The sequence below is a fragment of the Galleria mellonella genome, unplaced genomic scaffold (assembly GCF_026898425.1).
Source record: "Galleria mellonella isolate WM207_F2 unplaced genomic scaffold, CSIRO_AGI_GalMel_v1 utg33, whole genome shotgun sequence".
NCBI classification, from domain to species: Eukaryota; Metazoa; Arthropoda; class Insecta; order Lepidoptera; family Pyralidae; genus Galleria; species Galleria mellonella.
The window spans coordinates 13,405,580-13,422,554 of NW_026442079.1; the positions used below are offsets into that span (position 1 = coordinate 13,405,580).

Genomic DNA, 16,975 nt, shown 5'->3' on the forward strand with positions numbered 1-16,975 from the left:
CAGTTATGATGCAGTTTTAGCTTTGTATTTTATATTCCTTTTTATTTTAACGTGGGAATAATGACTATATATAATTAATGTTGATTCTATTACGAGGTTTACTCTAGAAATTTACAAGATATTACGGGAAGTGTTGAAAACTTATATTTACCATCAATACTATTACGAAATTGAGATCTCGATGTAATATTGTATAAAACAATAAATATATTTAACAATTTTGTCTTTTATTTTTGTTAGAAAAATATTTATCGGAACATGCAATTTTATATAAAATTTATATATTTCTTGTATTACATGATTCATATTTCTACTATTATAGTATAATTATAACCTTATTAGTTTTCATTTTGAACATCAGACTGGGCAACATAACGAGAAAAGTAGGTTTTTTTTTGGTGGATAAAAATGGAATGGTAACCCCGCCTGCGCTAACGAGATACGCTGGCGGGGTACCAGTGAAGGGTGATCGATGAGAATGAACACAGGCCAGTTAGCCCATCATGATGAATTCAATAGGAATTAACGATGATAGTTTCCAGGAGGAACCACGAGGAGGTCGACCTGGTTGGGTATATTGCTAGCAATGGAATTTTTAGTCTCCATTACTAACAATCCCTTTCCCCACTGTGTAGATTGTTAGATATTCCTGACCAAGTCGGTTTAGATGGCTTGTATGAAGTGTGCTCTTTTATCACTTGATTATATATTTTTCGCTTCGTGTCATATTTGTTTTTTTCACAAGGTTGATACCGTCTAATTGCAACTCGATCAGCCCTCCTTTTTTGTTATTTAATTACTAATTACTAATTCTATTATTGTAATATTAGGGGTTTGTTTGTTCTTCTATGTTCAATTTATGTTTTGGAACGGAGAAGGTTTGTCTTACGAGTATAATCTCCACAAATCTCCAAGATTTTTCAGGTGACTTTTTCGTGGTTATAACAGGTACAGGTAAAGTTTTCTTGAAATTGATTTTAATTAATTTCACTGAGCGGTAAAAATACGTGTTTCCAAAAAGCGGAAATGAAAGTTTTGCCAGTGGATATTCTTAGGCTGGTTTTTGGGTCAGTGGATACCCTTTTTATAACAAATGTATTGCATATGTGTTCGAATTGAATATGTTGGTGCAGATTTATACCAACATTGCTTTATGTCGAAAACTTGTTTTCTTAATTACTGTGGCATTGCAAGTTTAATGTGATGTACAAAATCTCTTCTATGACATATGTTGTCGTTTTTCTTTTCAAATCCAATGTCCATATCATGAAAGTTACCAGAAAAATGAATAGCTAATAAAAAAAAAAAAAGAAAATAATAGGTAATAAAGGTAAATTTGTACTTAGTTCTTTGTTAATCTCATTAAATGCCTTCAACACTGTATATTGCATGTACTAATGCTAAAAGAGTGGTGCCCTCTGATGTTTCTAGACAGCTTACATCATTGTTTGCTTGGCTAATGGTGCATTATTTCCTTTATTATTGTCATCATTGCACTACAGATTATTTATTTGCTCCTATATTTTTTTTTTATACAACTATATTGATTAATATCAAGAAACTGGTTGCTGAATTTAGTTACTGCAGTCTTTGTATTTTCATTTCTTTAACAAAATATTTCCAAAGTGTGTTAGATAGTTCTAGTGTGATGAATCTACTAATATTGTTTTATTTCACTAGCACCGATTAGGACACTGGATGTATGTTCCAGTGTGGTTTTGATTTATATTTATTGTATCATTGGGATGAAATAGAACTGCAGATGTTAAGGAATTGTGTTATTATATTCTAAACAAATAATACAATCTAAATAAAACAATTTTTAATTTTAAATAAAACAACAATGACAAGTAAATAAATCAAAAGTAATTAACAAAATATATACATAGCACAAAACAATTGAAGAGTTTGTCAACATTCTGGGCCTCCTTTGAATAACCAGTTTCAACATTATCGAAGTGGGCAAAAGTGAGATTTTTAAATTTAGAAAAAAAAAAATGACAAGAAAATAAATTAAAGATAATTGACAATATATATACATAGCACAAAACAATAGAAGAGTTTCAACATTCCGGGCCTTTGAATAACCAAATTCAACATTATTGAAGTGGACAAGAGTGAGCATGTTAACAACTTTACGAACACCACTAGGACCAGGGTATTTTCTGATGATTCTTCCCATCATCTACTCTAAAACAGACAGTTGTTGCTGTTGATATTGCTGATGTTTCTAATGCTATTGCTGATGTTATATTGCCGAGTTGCTATTAGTGTTACTGAAGTTGAAGTTGCTATTGCTGGTAATGAAGTTGTTGCTGTTGCTATTACCGAAATTGTTGTTGCAATGATGGTGATGGTGATGATGACAAGATCTTTAACTTTGTTTTCCATTCAAAAATAGAACTTTTTTTTAATTTGGATAGGTACTCCTTGGTTCATGAAGGAACCAATAGAGGTGCTACTTTGAATATAAAATAAGTTTATTCCACACTTTTATAGTAAGGCGTATAATAATAATACAAAAAGGAGATAGTAATGTTAGCTCTTGAAAAACTAAACCATTTTAACTATTTCATAATTTTGCTATTTCAATTTGTGCAATCTCGTGTTTTGGAAATTGTGTCAATATAGGTTTCTTTGCCCTTCTATATTTTCTGCAGTGATTTGAGTAACTTTCTGTCAGCAGAATGGATTTATGCCATGATGTGCTGTGATCGATCATTAATAATTAAATATCGTTTATGCTGCAATATTGATAATGACCAATAATATATACATTGACTAAAAACTAGCTGAAATGTGTGTTTATGCATTTTCGAGTACTATGTTGAAAACTATACCATGATACTTGTGGAGTATGGGTCACATTTTTTTTATATTGTTATTTACCAAATTCGAATAGCTTCCCTTAGGCCGTGGTCTTCTAAGTTCATTCTGCTAATATACACATATTTCCAATTTCCATTCTCGATTTCACTTCTGTCCTCGGCAGCTGGTGATGCCTTCGGCGGTGTTTATCCTATACCCACAATTTTATTAAAAATCTTAAAAATAAACAAATGGCACTTGAGTTATTTAATTTTTCAATGTTTTTGTCTTCAATCAAGTAATATTTTGAAGTACTGGTTTGAAGATAAGAAATTATTGAAATGTTTGTTAAAAAAAATGAAAGTAGAACAATTACGTGCGTAGACGTCTCACCTAAGTTTTGAAAACAGATCCGATACTGCGCGTGATCATTAGAATATTAATATAAAACTAAATAAATCTAAGATGGTCACCGTGAGTTGTTTATTGCGTGCTTCAACAATATTCGGTAGGCGACGATTGAAGTAAAATCAGTATTTATGAGCTGGTAGCTTACTGTAGACACAACACAAAGCTACCCCTATTCCGTAAGAGTCGGCGCAGTTCTGAACTCGTCTATTAAATGATTGATATAGCATTATGTATGTCACATTATAATAAAAATATTGTTAAAAATATTGATTATTTAATTAAATAATGTAGAATACAAAATATGAAAAAAAAAATCTTAGTTTCTCTTGTTATAGTGGTCACAGTTTTGTAGATGGTGTACACAGTGGGTTCTCATTATTTATCTCCTTATTCTGGATTGCTGTCTCCACATTATACCTATATCAGTGGCCTCACGGAAAAATCGAGTGACATTCAAATAGGTGATCGTCGTAATCGATACACTCCAGCGTGTGGGACAATGCCCCCGAGTCTGTTTGCCTTCAACTCGTCTTTGCACTACCAGTCTTTTGTCCTCGGAGCTTAATTTTCTTTTTCGTATAATAATATTGGAAAGACAAGCCATTTCGTGAGATGAACCTTTGTGTTTTTAGTTATTCTGCTGTCCTTCCTAAGTTTACCAAGTTTAAAAAAAAAGTTCTGTTCTATACGAAGGGCCCTATTGAACTATTTCAAAAACCAGTTTACTTTTGTAAACCTTTCGTTGACGTTGGCTTTGTGGAGCTGCTTTCGTTAAGTCTGTTATACCACCACATATTGAGCCCGATCTTTTTTTTTTTTATTATGCATCTCCTACGACCCACCACTTTACGAGCCGATGATGACCAATTAAGTTGTTTTACATATTTTATTGAAGTGTATTTATTTATTGTGAGCTAGTAAATTTTTTATTTTATTTATTTTTAATATAAAAACCAAATTAACAATGCTGCTTATTACAAAATATAAAATATTAGTAGGGCAATGGCTAACTAAATTATTAATGCAAGACAAGTAGTCTGTAATAATAATTTATTAAAAGTCCAAACAGAAGAAAGTGTTGTACAATAAATTTCGAAAAAAGAATAAAGATTCACAAGCTATAGTGATTTTTTTTTCAGCAATTTGTTTCAAGCAGTGAGCTAGCTCTTTTTGAGTATTGCGGGTAGACCTTATCTTATTTTTGTCATAAGTTCACAATGATTGTAGGGTAAGGTTGCTCGAGTCGTAATCTGAGGGAATAATATTGTTATATTTAGTGTAATTGAAATAAAACATTTTGCACCTATTGAAATGTTTTGTTTCCTTCGAAAAATTATAGAAACTTAAAAATCTTTCATCAAAATATTCATTTCAACGTTTTACAAAAATATGCATTCGGTACGTTTAAAGTGTTTGGTGGCCTAATTTGTGCCACCTTAGCATTAGTCCTAGTCGTACATAGAAACAAACTAATGAATAGGCACATAATAAACTTTTTCTTTTCATGTGTACTCTTTTGGGTTACATTTTTTTTTTTTGTGAGGACTTGAAGCTTATTAGCTTGTGAATTTCTTCATTTTTTAAATTGCTGCTTTTGTCCAAGATTCAGGAGACAAAATATTGTTAATATATTATAATCGTGTGAAGTATTCTGTGATGTTGTGGAAGTTCCAAGTTGAATCATGAGCGGAAATGGTGGTAGGTGTAATACCTAGGTACTGAGGGTGGTTTTGTATTTTTTGGTAGTAAGGGTGATGATGATGACACTATCAGTGGAGATTCAACCATTATTGGCTTTTTGCCAACTAACTTTCGTATGATATAAATATTGTACTTTTCCTTCGTGACATTTATTCAATGATAATAAGATAAGTAAATTATTAAATTTAAAGAATACCGGTGCGAGTAAGAAATTTTGCAAACTTAAACAGCAAGAATTAATAAAGTTTTTAAAATAAAATCATTGACACACCCTAAAAAAGTTCCTACGAGTTTGAGTATGTTTAGACGATTGACAAGTAAACATTAAGGAAAAAATTAGGAGTCACATTCCTGCCATAAAAAGCACATAAGTAAAAAATTTCATTGAAAACTGTATAAAACATTTGTTATTTATATTTGGTTTATGAAGTTGTCTGGCCATCCACTTGTATACATTTCTAGGCTGATTAAACAATTCAGGTTGACGATACTGAATGGTGCAATTTATAAGTATCAGCCAAGCCGACAAATAATATTGATCTGCTTATTACCGTCTATTATTATATTAGTAATTTCTTCAGACTATTGAAAGCATGATATGGATTCAATGTTATCATAATTTCAATATTTACAGTAAATGTGAACATAGACTGCTAATACTGAGGACACCAGGCTTCGTTCCTCTTAATAAGGTCTTCTGTTTTCTTAAGTACATGCGCCCTCTTGAATTTCTTAGCACAGTCTGTATGTCCAAATAAGAATGTCAGTTTTTGCATTTCTTACTACCTCTTTTAGATTCTTGTCTGCTGTTCGGCTATTATAAATGATTTTCTAGATAGTCTTGATAGATAACTTATGTTTTGCCCCATCATTAATTTCCTCCACAACTATTTGGTATTTATATTGGCTTTTATTATTCTACTTAAGGATTTTCCTAGACATGTAATGTCTATGCAATTTGAACTACTCAACCATCGAAACATTGGACGATTTAAAAGCGCTTGTAAACAAGTCTATTTGAATAAATGAATTTGAATTTAACGTTGATTTTACACACATTATTTATACCCGTCTTGAATAAAGACTAATACAATTATATTTCCATTTTTACAATGATTGACTGCGAGATAATGCTGTACGTATAGCATTATTACCGCCTTTTGTACTAAATATATTTTTTTTCTAATGAGGTCAATAATTTGCTAACTAATCATTGTAAACTGCAAATATCTTTTTTATTATTATTTAAGTAATAATTAAAATGCGAGTTTATAGACAGCTTGTAGATACAAAACGTTATACTTAATATATTTATTTCGAAAAGTGCACAGAGGACTGAACAAAACATTTTTGTACTGTATGATGCATTCATTATGTAGTGTGGTATTATAATGTGGTCAGTGCCATGCGTGGACTGTCTCTAAAACTCCATCCATCATGCAGATGATCCTCGTCGCCGGTGGCGGGTAAGTTTATAACTAGCTCCGACTAATAATGGTATAAGTAAAATAACTTAAAACTAGCCACTCGCCTCAGCTTTACATGGGTGTACGTCTACAATTTTTTAAACATTTTTGACTGTGATCCTAAACGATTCCTGTCATTTGCCGGTTGTTGGGGTTTCTGCCCACTACGAGCTTAATATTGTTGATGTCGATGTGCATTGGACCTTTCCAATTGATTTATTTTTTACTTCAGCAGATTTCGGTTTTTAGCTGGATATTCCTTAGGTCTTAGTTTTCTTGAGTACTACATGTGCCTTCTTGATTTTCTCAGCACAGTCTGTACCAAATGAGAATTCATCAGATTTTGTTAATTTTATTAATAAATATGTATATAGCAATGATTTCTATTCGGAATCATTGCAATTTGTACTAATCGACCGTTGAAACAATTTCAAAAATTATAGTAATTATTTTACGTCAGTTAAATATTGGTCTTATTTAATCTATATTAGCTGAACGCAAATTACATTTCTTTTACATCTTCATAATCTGAGTTTGAAAGTAGATAAAATCTTATTTGTGAAATCAGGGTACGATCGGGCTGATATATATGAAGGTAAAAGCCCTTGCGAACTAAGAAAAAAAAAACAAACACACGCAAAAATTATATATTATTTTTATAATATATATTTACAACAAAGAATATTATAAAAAATGTAGCCAGGTCAATTTCTTCATCACTATATTCTACATCACATGTATGCATATTTCGGAGTCACTTTACTGATTCTATAAATATGGTTAGTTGTCTCTTGACTGGAAAGAAGAATATAATATGAGATTAACTAATTTTTTGACTGTACTGAATTTATGGTATAAAAAAAAAAATAAAAACTAAACAATTATTGTTGTTCATAGAACGCTTCCTTAAAAATATTAATTTAATGATTGCAAAAACATCAAAAAAGGTCAAACTCTCTCATTCTGAGCAATTATTGCAATATGTTAATATAGTATTTATTACGAAAATCTTTAGGAATAAAAAAATATATATCTTCAATAATACAAATGCATTTATAAATAATTGAAAACAGATCATTTTTTGTCTATTATGGCCGAAAACTACTTCTTATCAACTCTCCTTTATATCCTACTTGAAACACTGAAAAATGGCACGTTTTTTGTTTATTTATATTGATAGATATTTACATATGTGATATAACTAAGATATCCAAAATGTTAATTTACTGACCTCAAAAGTGCAAATCAAACTTATTCATTCAACATAGTAAACATCTTGTGTACTGGGGGATGAGAGATCGAAGGGTGCAAACCGAACATAACAATATTGTTTTTTAATAAAATGTTGGGGTTGCCACCAAATATATTTTTCATTACTGCTATTGTATTATGTATGTTTTGTATGTTAATTAGTGGTGTTGATAAATGAAACATTTCCAATTTTAATAACACGAGTAAAAACCAATTAAAAAGCTCTCATATGATACATTAATATTGAAAACGAATATCAATATCCAACTATACGGTATAGGCAACAAAATTTCCTATCGCAAAATGCCGATTCCACACATCTTTAATTGAAATATAATAACCATATTTGCATATTTGCAAAATAAGTTTATATTGTTGATGCAACGCGCCTATTGTATATTTAATCCCAATTATCGATCGACATATTTTGCAAGTACAAATTCAAAACTTTTATATACATTTATTTTGTATTATCTTTATACGTTAGATAATACTAGAACAAACGGTTCTAGTTTCATGTCGAATTGGAAGAAATCGATGAGTAGTTAAATGAGGAGCTTTATTGAGCTTTTTTTTTAATAATGGGAAAAACAAACACACGCAAAAATTATATATTATTTTTAAAATATATATTTACAATTAAGAATATTATAAAATATGTAGCCAGGTCGATTTCTTCATCACTAACATCAATATAAGTTATATTGTTGTAAGTTAAAAAAATAATAATAAAGAAAAAAAAAAAAAACATTTTGCTGGTTATAAGAGTTGCCTCAGCTGTTGCTATATGCATGCACAGCAAGATGCATTTATACAGCGCTGATTTTCCGGTGATCCCTTGACTCATTATAACATCAGCATTAATATAGCAAAAATTTATAGTAAAATAACAAATACAATTTCAAGAGCCGAATTACTTTTTCATAATCAACGGTGACAGCATCCTTACCGTGAAACGTTTCTTTATTTTGATAGATATTTACATATGTGATATAACTAAGATACCTAAAATGTTAATTTACTGAATTTTGACATTCGATTTTCGATCTTGATTATATTATATTATTTGATCCAAGTCGTGGTGAGTTCTTATATAGCAACACAGTAAAGAGCACGGAGACCTCTGTAGGCAACACTGTTAACTTCACTACGGCCCTAAAGTTGCACTATTCGTGTTATACTCATAAACAAACTGTAAGTAAAGTTTGTTTTACTCGGCTTGCTATTAATTTGCGGTTTTCATTAACTTTGTTATTAAACAAGTTCTTTTATATGTATAATTCGAGTTTGAATATTACTTTTCTTCACATTTATGTGTTTGTCTTATTTAATCTCCAATGTACTTCATAGTTGATATATGTTATTTAGCTCATGTGATCGGAATTTATGAAAATCTGTTTTTATCGAAAGCCCATAGCCGGGCTGCCGTCGTATTAGGACGGTGTTATTGAGATTTTACTTTCTAAATTCATAAGATGCATCTTTCCATAGTAAAAAGTACCGCAAGCAAATAAAGTTTTGTCGATAACTGCAACGTAGTCTGAAAAGAATTGATGGGTAACTCTTTTATGCAATTTATCGTGTTATCCATACTGCTTTTATTGTTTTACGTTGCCTTTCAACCTTAACATACGATTAAGGCAGTTTTGATGTAACGGCGTTAAATTTGTAGTCGTCGCATTGTTTTTGAGGGGCGCTTAGGCTTCAAATCGCATCTGTACTTGAATCTATAGTTTCATTTGGAGTATTTCTCATGTCGCTTCCTCTTAGTGTGGCAAGCAAAGGATGAGCCATTGAAGATATTTGTGAAAGTTCACATTTAACCAAAGATCGAGGTGCCTTTTGAATTTCCAACCGGTGAGAATCGCTTGTGGGATCCGGTGGAAATGTGTAGATCCTTGGCCATGAGTTATATGTGACCCGCTAGTAATTTCATCTGATTTCTTCTCATTGTAGTTCAGTTTCGGATCACGTTGAGGTCACCAAGGTTGTGGGTAGATTGAGACGACGAGGTTGGTAGAGACGTATGTGTGTATATCAGGTTGGTGTACTAATAATTCAAGATTTGTTGATAGCTCATAAATACGCGAACAAAGTCGATATAAATAATTAGCTGTATCCCGCAGCTTCGCTCGTGATTGTGCAATAGAGTTGCTGATAACTTTCCACAATTACAATTTTTAAATTACAATTTCCCAAATTACAAAAAAAAACATTTTTCAAATTCGACCGGTGATTCCAGATATTAGCGCATTCAGTTTTTAAAAAATCAATATAAGACAAATAAACCGGTGAACCATTTCCACTGCAAAGCGATCAAAATCGGCACAGAAATGAAGAACGTATCGTATAAAATGCAAACAAAAACTACATGTAAATACAAACATAGACAGATAGATAGATAATTTATTTACATTACTTACAGCACACAAACCACAATAAAAAAAACATACACATAGTACACAGCAAAAGAGATAAAAGAATGAAAATAAAAATGCACAAATAAAAAAAACAAAAAACAAAATATATAAACTAACTATCTCCTTTCTTTCCCTTCCTTCATGCGTGTGCCATAGTAACACAAAATGGTCACAGCTCAGTTTATTGCTTTGCCCTTAAAAGAGCAAAACACTGATATTCTGCTGTGGCCAAGAGTCGTTCAGATATTCAGGCAATAAATATTTCCGCTACGTACCTATTAGGTATGCCATTTTTTTGTTTATTAATTAAATAAAATTTAAGTTCTTTTTTAAAAATGTGTTTAGTTTTAGACAATCTTATTGGGGGTGGTATATTATTCTTATTGGGGGTGGTATATTGTTCCTAATAACATAAATTCCTTCTTTGTGAAATTGATAACCCCTTTTTGACGTGGCTTTGAAAAGTTCTATATTTGGAAAACTAATTGGATAGTTTTAGTTTTTGTAGTTTTACTGAGTAATATCAATATTTGTTGTACATTTTGACTTTTTATTTTCGACTGTATGCTGCTATATGTGAAATGGTTTTATTTTTATTTAATATTTACATTCAACTTAACTGAATTGTCTTTTAAAAATATTACCTAAATAAATTGTTTGTTCGATATATGGAAACGCACAAAAAAATCCAACGATAGAAGAGAAAATAATTGAGTATATTTGCAACTGCAAATAGATCAAAGGCCAGGAATAATTGCATAAAGAGCGAACATATTGCTAGATGTCATAGCCATATAGCGCTGTGAATGATAATTTTTACAATATATATCATGTAGTTCTTCTGGATTTTGAGGTTATTTCACATGAATGAATTATCTCTCAATTTAGGAATCGATATTTTATAAAAAGTAATGAGTTTTACAAATATATTCTCTTTACAAAGTAATATAAAAATTATATTATATTAGTATTGGTTGCAAAAGAAAATGTATAGGCCCAATTTCTTTTGCTATATTACTTGCCCTTATCGATTCCAGTTCATCCACAAAAATTGCTAGCAACATAACCTCTAGACCTCACTATTGGAAATCCCCTGTCCTGCTGTTGTTAATTATATTTATTGCCAGACTTTATCCTATTTACATTTCTGATTTACTTTTGATAATGATGAGTATCAAAGATATTTTGTCTCGCTGCCAGGAACGAGGCGAATTGAGTATTTCCTCGCACAAAGCAATCAATAAAGGTTCGTCTAAATAAAACAGATTTAGCATTTCATGTCACGTATTACTTTGCCGCGAAAGTTTTGTGTCACTTGGGCAAGTAAGTATCATTGTGACGGTCATCGAACTTGATTCGCCATGATTTGAGTATTTCATTTACATGTGACAAATACGGGTGACAATAGCCATAGATTGTAAAATTCTATCAAATTTACATAATATCATACAAAAAAAAAAAAACAGTAACTCAGCAATGTCTTTTACATGGAAGATATTAAAACAGTAATTTTCAGAATGTTTGTCTATCTGTATTTTTGTTCTGGCATTACGCAAAAATTGCTGGACCAAATAGGATTTGGATTTCATGGTTGTTTTCTTGAAGGTCTAACTTAAAATATGGCGTATGTTTTATCTTGATACCCCATCAAGAACTACCCTGCTGCATTGCTTTTGCACATTTAAAAAAATAATACGTTGTATTACAACCCGATCGTTCGTATGTTTCATACTTTTAATACAATTTTGAAATTAGCACATTAATTCAAATTCAAATCATCTTTATTCAGATAGACTTATTTACAAGCACTTTTAAATAGTTAATTTTTTAATCTACTGCATGGTTCGGAAGGATATTATCTTTTAGGAAGAGCCCGCAAGAAACTCAACAGTTCTCTTTTAAGTCTTTGTTAACATTATGTGTATTTATTTAAATGTACTATGTCTAAAATTACATGGTCGTTAAAAGCCCGTGCATGATCGATTAACACCATGCACATTTGTCATTCAAGTAATCGTTTGGAGTGTAATAGGCTTTATTCAATAAATGTTTTTTTAATAATAGTTTTAAACTTATTAAAGGGCAGATCCAAAATATCCTTTGGTATCTTATTATAACATTTATTGTCCATTCCCATAAAAGACCTATTAACTTTTTCTAATCGATACTTTGGTATTATGTATTATTTGTAGCAAGCGTTACCCGTTCATTTATTCTTATTTTTAATTTCATACAGAAATGCATTAATATTCGTTATTTATTTACAAGTTTGAGTGGACGGATTAACTTTCGATGCAACCGAATCGGAATAAAACTCTCTTGTTTGTGCTGTTGCTGTTCAGATTGCAAAGTTCACTATGTTTCTTTTTAATTCATTAAGCGATCTTCGACATCCATGGAGATACGTTCTTTAGGCCTGGGCCAAAGTCCACACTTTGTTTCTATTGAAATTAGGGTGATGAATTTTAACGCCTTACGAATTTTGTAAGGAACAAACGGTTTTTATATTGCTAAGTCTTGCTTGTTTCGTGGACAATGCTTTTGCTTGTATAAAGTGATATCTCTTTTATTATTTTTACAAATGGCTATTAGCCTATATATCCTTATTGTGGGAGGCGGATTGCAATATTCTCGTTAATACTGCCGCAGTTAAGGTTATCACCCATACAAATTTTTAAAGAATTCATTTCAAATTGAAAACAAAACAGTAACAAATAACAATTTGCCTTCGGACTTACTCGTATTTATGCTTTTACTTATGCTTTCTGCCTACTTTCTTTTCCTGATTTATTTCTTTAAATTTAATAAGTTTTGGATAATTTATTCTTATTTTTAGGTAAATTTAAATTTTCGAGTATTTTAAACAGTAAGATTAACATTTTTTTACATTTTCGGTTTTTTTTTATTTACGAACACATACAGTGTTGGGACGAACTTTAGGTGTATTCAAACCAGCTCCCCGATACTTACTGGGTAGAAATGGATCACCTAATTTCAGTCTGGCGTTTAATAACTCCAACTGTTATTTAACTGAAAGTTCTCGTAACCTGCGCTGCGCACCGGATTTTATTTCAATCATTAAAATAAAAATATTTATACGTAGAATGAAGTCTGCTCGTTATAAATAAGAGCCGAACTGCATTATGGAACTGAATTTTATGGACTATCGGATTTTATGTCGGAACTTTTAAGAATCCGAAGTGGTAACCCTAGTGCTGATTAAATTATTCCCGCTTCCGAGACAAATTGAACTGGCGGCGATGAGCATAAGCTGCGGTCGACAATTCCATTGTTGAATAAGAAATTTTGATGAATGGTTGCACTTTTATATTTACCTGATATGATTGGATTTTAAGAGCTTTAACAGGAAAGGGTGGCAATATTTGAATTATGTATAATTTAACAAACAAAAAAAGTCGTATATTTCAGAAATAATTTAGTTGACTCAAACAGTAAACGTTCTAGTAGACATTTTTCGTACGGTTTTTTCCATAATTAAATATCCATGCCCATGTTACTCGCCGATTTAAAATCGATTAAGCATTTATTAAGTTTATCCATCTGAAACAAAAACATCAAGTCGTTCCTCTTTACCATCTTAGTCATCATCAGATTTTAATAGTTTAGGTAATAGGATTGATTGATGACGTTATTTTTCTAAATCTGGCACACTGACTAGAAAGGACACCTCTTTATAATTCTAGTTTTCTTGTTCCTTCACCCGACCCATAAAAATTTTGAGATGAAAATAAAATTTAATTATACATTCTCAAACCATTCGTTATTTACTCGTGTAATCAACTGACCGAACGTTCGATTTCGACATAGGGTTCCCTTCAAAATAATCGACACTTACTATAAATCATCCAAATAAAAATATAATTCTATTGTAATTTTTAGTTTTTTTTTTCTAAACGCTAATTAAAATATTTATTCAAAAATTAGATACAGGACATAAAAACAATACAACAATAAATTAAAGTTAATATAAAATTCCTTAAATACTAACACTAATTAAAAGTAATCCCCCAACGCACCACACCGAGGCAGCGTACCCAAGATACTGGCAGCATTGCCTCTTTGGATTGCCAAACTTATCTTTTGGGCAAAGTAGCTACCAGCTCTTGGGTCACCAGTAACCTCGATGGGGCGCGCTGCGATCGTCCGGTATATATTTAGTTTAATTTATGAATATTACTTGGATGTAAGTGACATCCAAATATTCATTACATATTTGGTTAACGATGTAAGGTAAGACAAAAAGACTGGTACTCTGAAGTTTCAAAATGGAGTTGGTAGATACAAGGTGATGGTACTAGTAAAAGATTATTAGTAACATTAAAGAAATTTGTAAATCTTACGAAATCAAAATTAAAGGAAATAAGTCATAAAATAATACAAGTATCAGTCATAAAAAAAAAACATTTAAGTTTTCAATTTTTATTTACAATGCATAAAAAGTACGTAGCATTTGTTCTCAAGTATTTACATTGCCAAACCATTCGTTATTCACTTGTGTAATCAACTGACCGAACGTTCGATTTTGACGTAGAGTTCCCTTCAAAATAATCGACACTTACTATAAAATATCCAAATAAAAATATACTTCTATTGTAATAGTTTAATTTATGAATATTATTTGGATGTAAGTGACATCCAAATACTCATTACATATTTGATTAACGATGTAAGGTAAGACAAAAATACTAGTACTCTGAATTTTCAAAATGGAGTTGGTATCAATTACAAAATTGATTCATATTTGTCTTTAGAATAAACGTTGTGCTGTTATATCAAATTGAATTTTTTTTACAAATTTTATTTCATACAAATGTCCCGCGTGATGGACCTTTTGTCAGAGCAAACAAGCAAAACTCTGATAGTGTGTTATTTGTTCTTTGTACTAAAATATGAAATGACAAAACCAAATTTTATACAATAAAAAGTAAAATCAATGTTGGAATATTGTATTGCCAATTTATTCCATGTAGAATTGGAAATAAAACGTTCACAGATGTGTTCACAGATTTTAAACAGCCTGAACATTGTAACATTAATTGAATTACAAAGAAAATTTTGAATTGTTATTCATAAAAAAACTACAAAGCTATTATCAACAGTAAATTCTATATGCAGCAAAATATTATTTTATTGGTAAAAAATAATTGTGGTAAATTTGTGTCTGAACGTGAAAACACAAATGTAGTAATCCAAAGCTAGTAATCTTATATAAATTGTCAATAAATCGTTACATAAATTTTGCCTTATTCAGCGTTGCTGTATCGGGCTTCTGACTGCCTTAGTCTGCCATTGCTTGGAAAAGTTATGTCAGTCTCTTGTATATGACATCAGTAGACATAATAATTGAATGGAATATACTTGTTAATGATTGTTTATAATTATTAAATTATTAACTGAATAAGTCCATTTGAATGACATTTATCACACATATAAATAAATATGCGCATATTTCATACTTAGTATGGTTGTATATGTGTAATCCACTGCTTCATACATGGCCTGATGTGACTTGTTCGATTCGTTTTGAGGACAGGTAAATTCAAGTTTTATCCACCGTTGTATGTTTAAAGCGAGATTTATAACTAATAAATAAATATGTAATACTTATATAATATATAAATAATCATATCACTATAGTTATAATAAAATAAAGACAAATATATTCCATGCAGGTCTGATGTGCTATTCATTAGCTCCTATGCATACGCAATAAGGTTCATATTATATAGCACGCGAGTCAATTCACTTGGCTTTCTACAATAGGATTTTAATCGTGAATATTTTTAAAAATAAAGCGAATCCTATTGTAATCCGGTTCGACTAAGAACAAAATATGGACAAGGCGAAAGGCGGAAGTTATGCGTACCTTCGATAGCTGCAACTCACGAGTACAGCACTGGTGTGCCTAAGTGGATGAACTAACCACCGCAGTACAGCTCCTCGTCTTCTGTGCTGTTTTTGGGTGGCTTCGATTGGCAGAATAGCACGGAATAGTTTTTAAGTTTGATTTGTCCAACACAAAACTGTATAGTATATTTTTCACTGCATGTGCGCGCGCGCGACGGGTTCGCTCGGCAAGCGGGATAATTGCACTCTTCCCTGTGGCGTTTTTGGTGCGTCACTTGCCCATAGAGTATAATAAAATAGATAAACACATGTGCAATCGAAGCGGCGTAACCACATACTATAGGGCTTTTATAAGTTTAAAAGCTCATTAGGTATTGCATAATCTAGCTCAGAGGCTAGCCCATTAGCGTAAATAACACCGTGACATAGGATTTTCATATGAATATATTATGGAGATGTAACAAGTTGTTTTGGAATTGTCCACACCTCTGACATTCAATTTGTCTATAAAAATGACATTTTGAATCGAGTATTCTACGAATCATTTGGTCGTCATCGGTTCCTTTTTACTGTAAATGTAGTAAATTTTTCCCCTTTTTTTACTTGCACTGCACTGTTTTGAAGAAATATGTGTATTAACATCAATGTTAATAATCGTATCTCTATATATCTAATCTTCTATAATTGAAATTATTTTCACGCCGTTATTAAAAAAGGAATTTATTATCATCTGGATTCATTAGTGATATATCTTTTTATTTCACTGTAACATCAAAACGTCTCGAGAGATTTCGATGTATAAGGGGGTCATTGGAGTAATTAGTATTACTCCGAACAGTGGAGACTAATTTCTTTGGAAAGTGTTCCGTTTTCTTGACAGGGGCAGTCGTATTTTTTTTTTAATTTTCAGAGGAAATTTAGTTGTTATTGTTTGAAAGCAAACTTGCTTAGTTTACAAGAGTGGATTCTAATAATAGTCTTAATAGAATACAGTAATAACATAATTTTGATTATACCTATAGAACTTTTCGTACATAAACAATAGTTTAC

At 31.1% G+C, this 16,975-nt stretch overlaps 1 protein-coding gene and 1 long non-coding RNA gene across 8 annotated transcripts in view; both read left to right on the forward strand.

Moving 5' to 3' along the window:
* Positions 1-16,975, forward strand: part of LOC113520464 (potassium voltage-gated channel protein Shaker) — a 414,011-nt gene that overhangs the window by 139,697 nt on the left and 257,339 nt on the right. The gene's annotated exons all lie outside the window — the stretch shown is intronic.
* LOC128201077 (uncharacterized) overlaps positions 560-16,975 on the forward strand; it is a 42,543-nt gene continuing 26,127 nt past the window's right edge. Inside the window, exon 1 of one of the 2 annotated variants that reach the window (XR_008253064.1) lies at positions 560-948. This is a non-coding gene — a long non-coding RNA (uncharacterized LOC128201077). Of the gene's footprint in view, positions 949-6,206; positions 6,387-16,975 lie in introns of those variants that run through there. The other variant, XR_008253063.1, reaches the window with a different exon arrangement.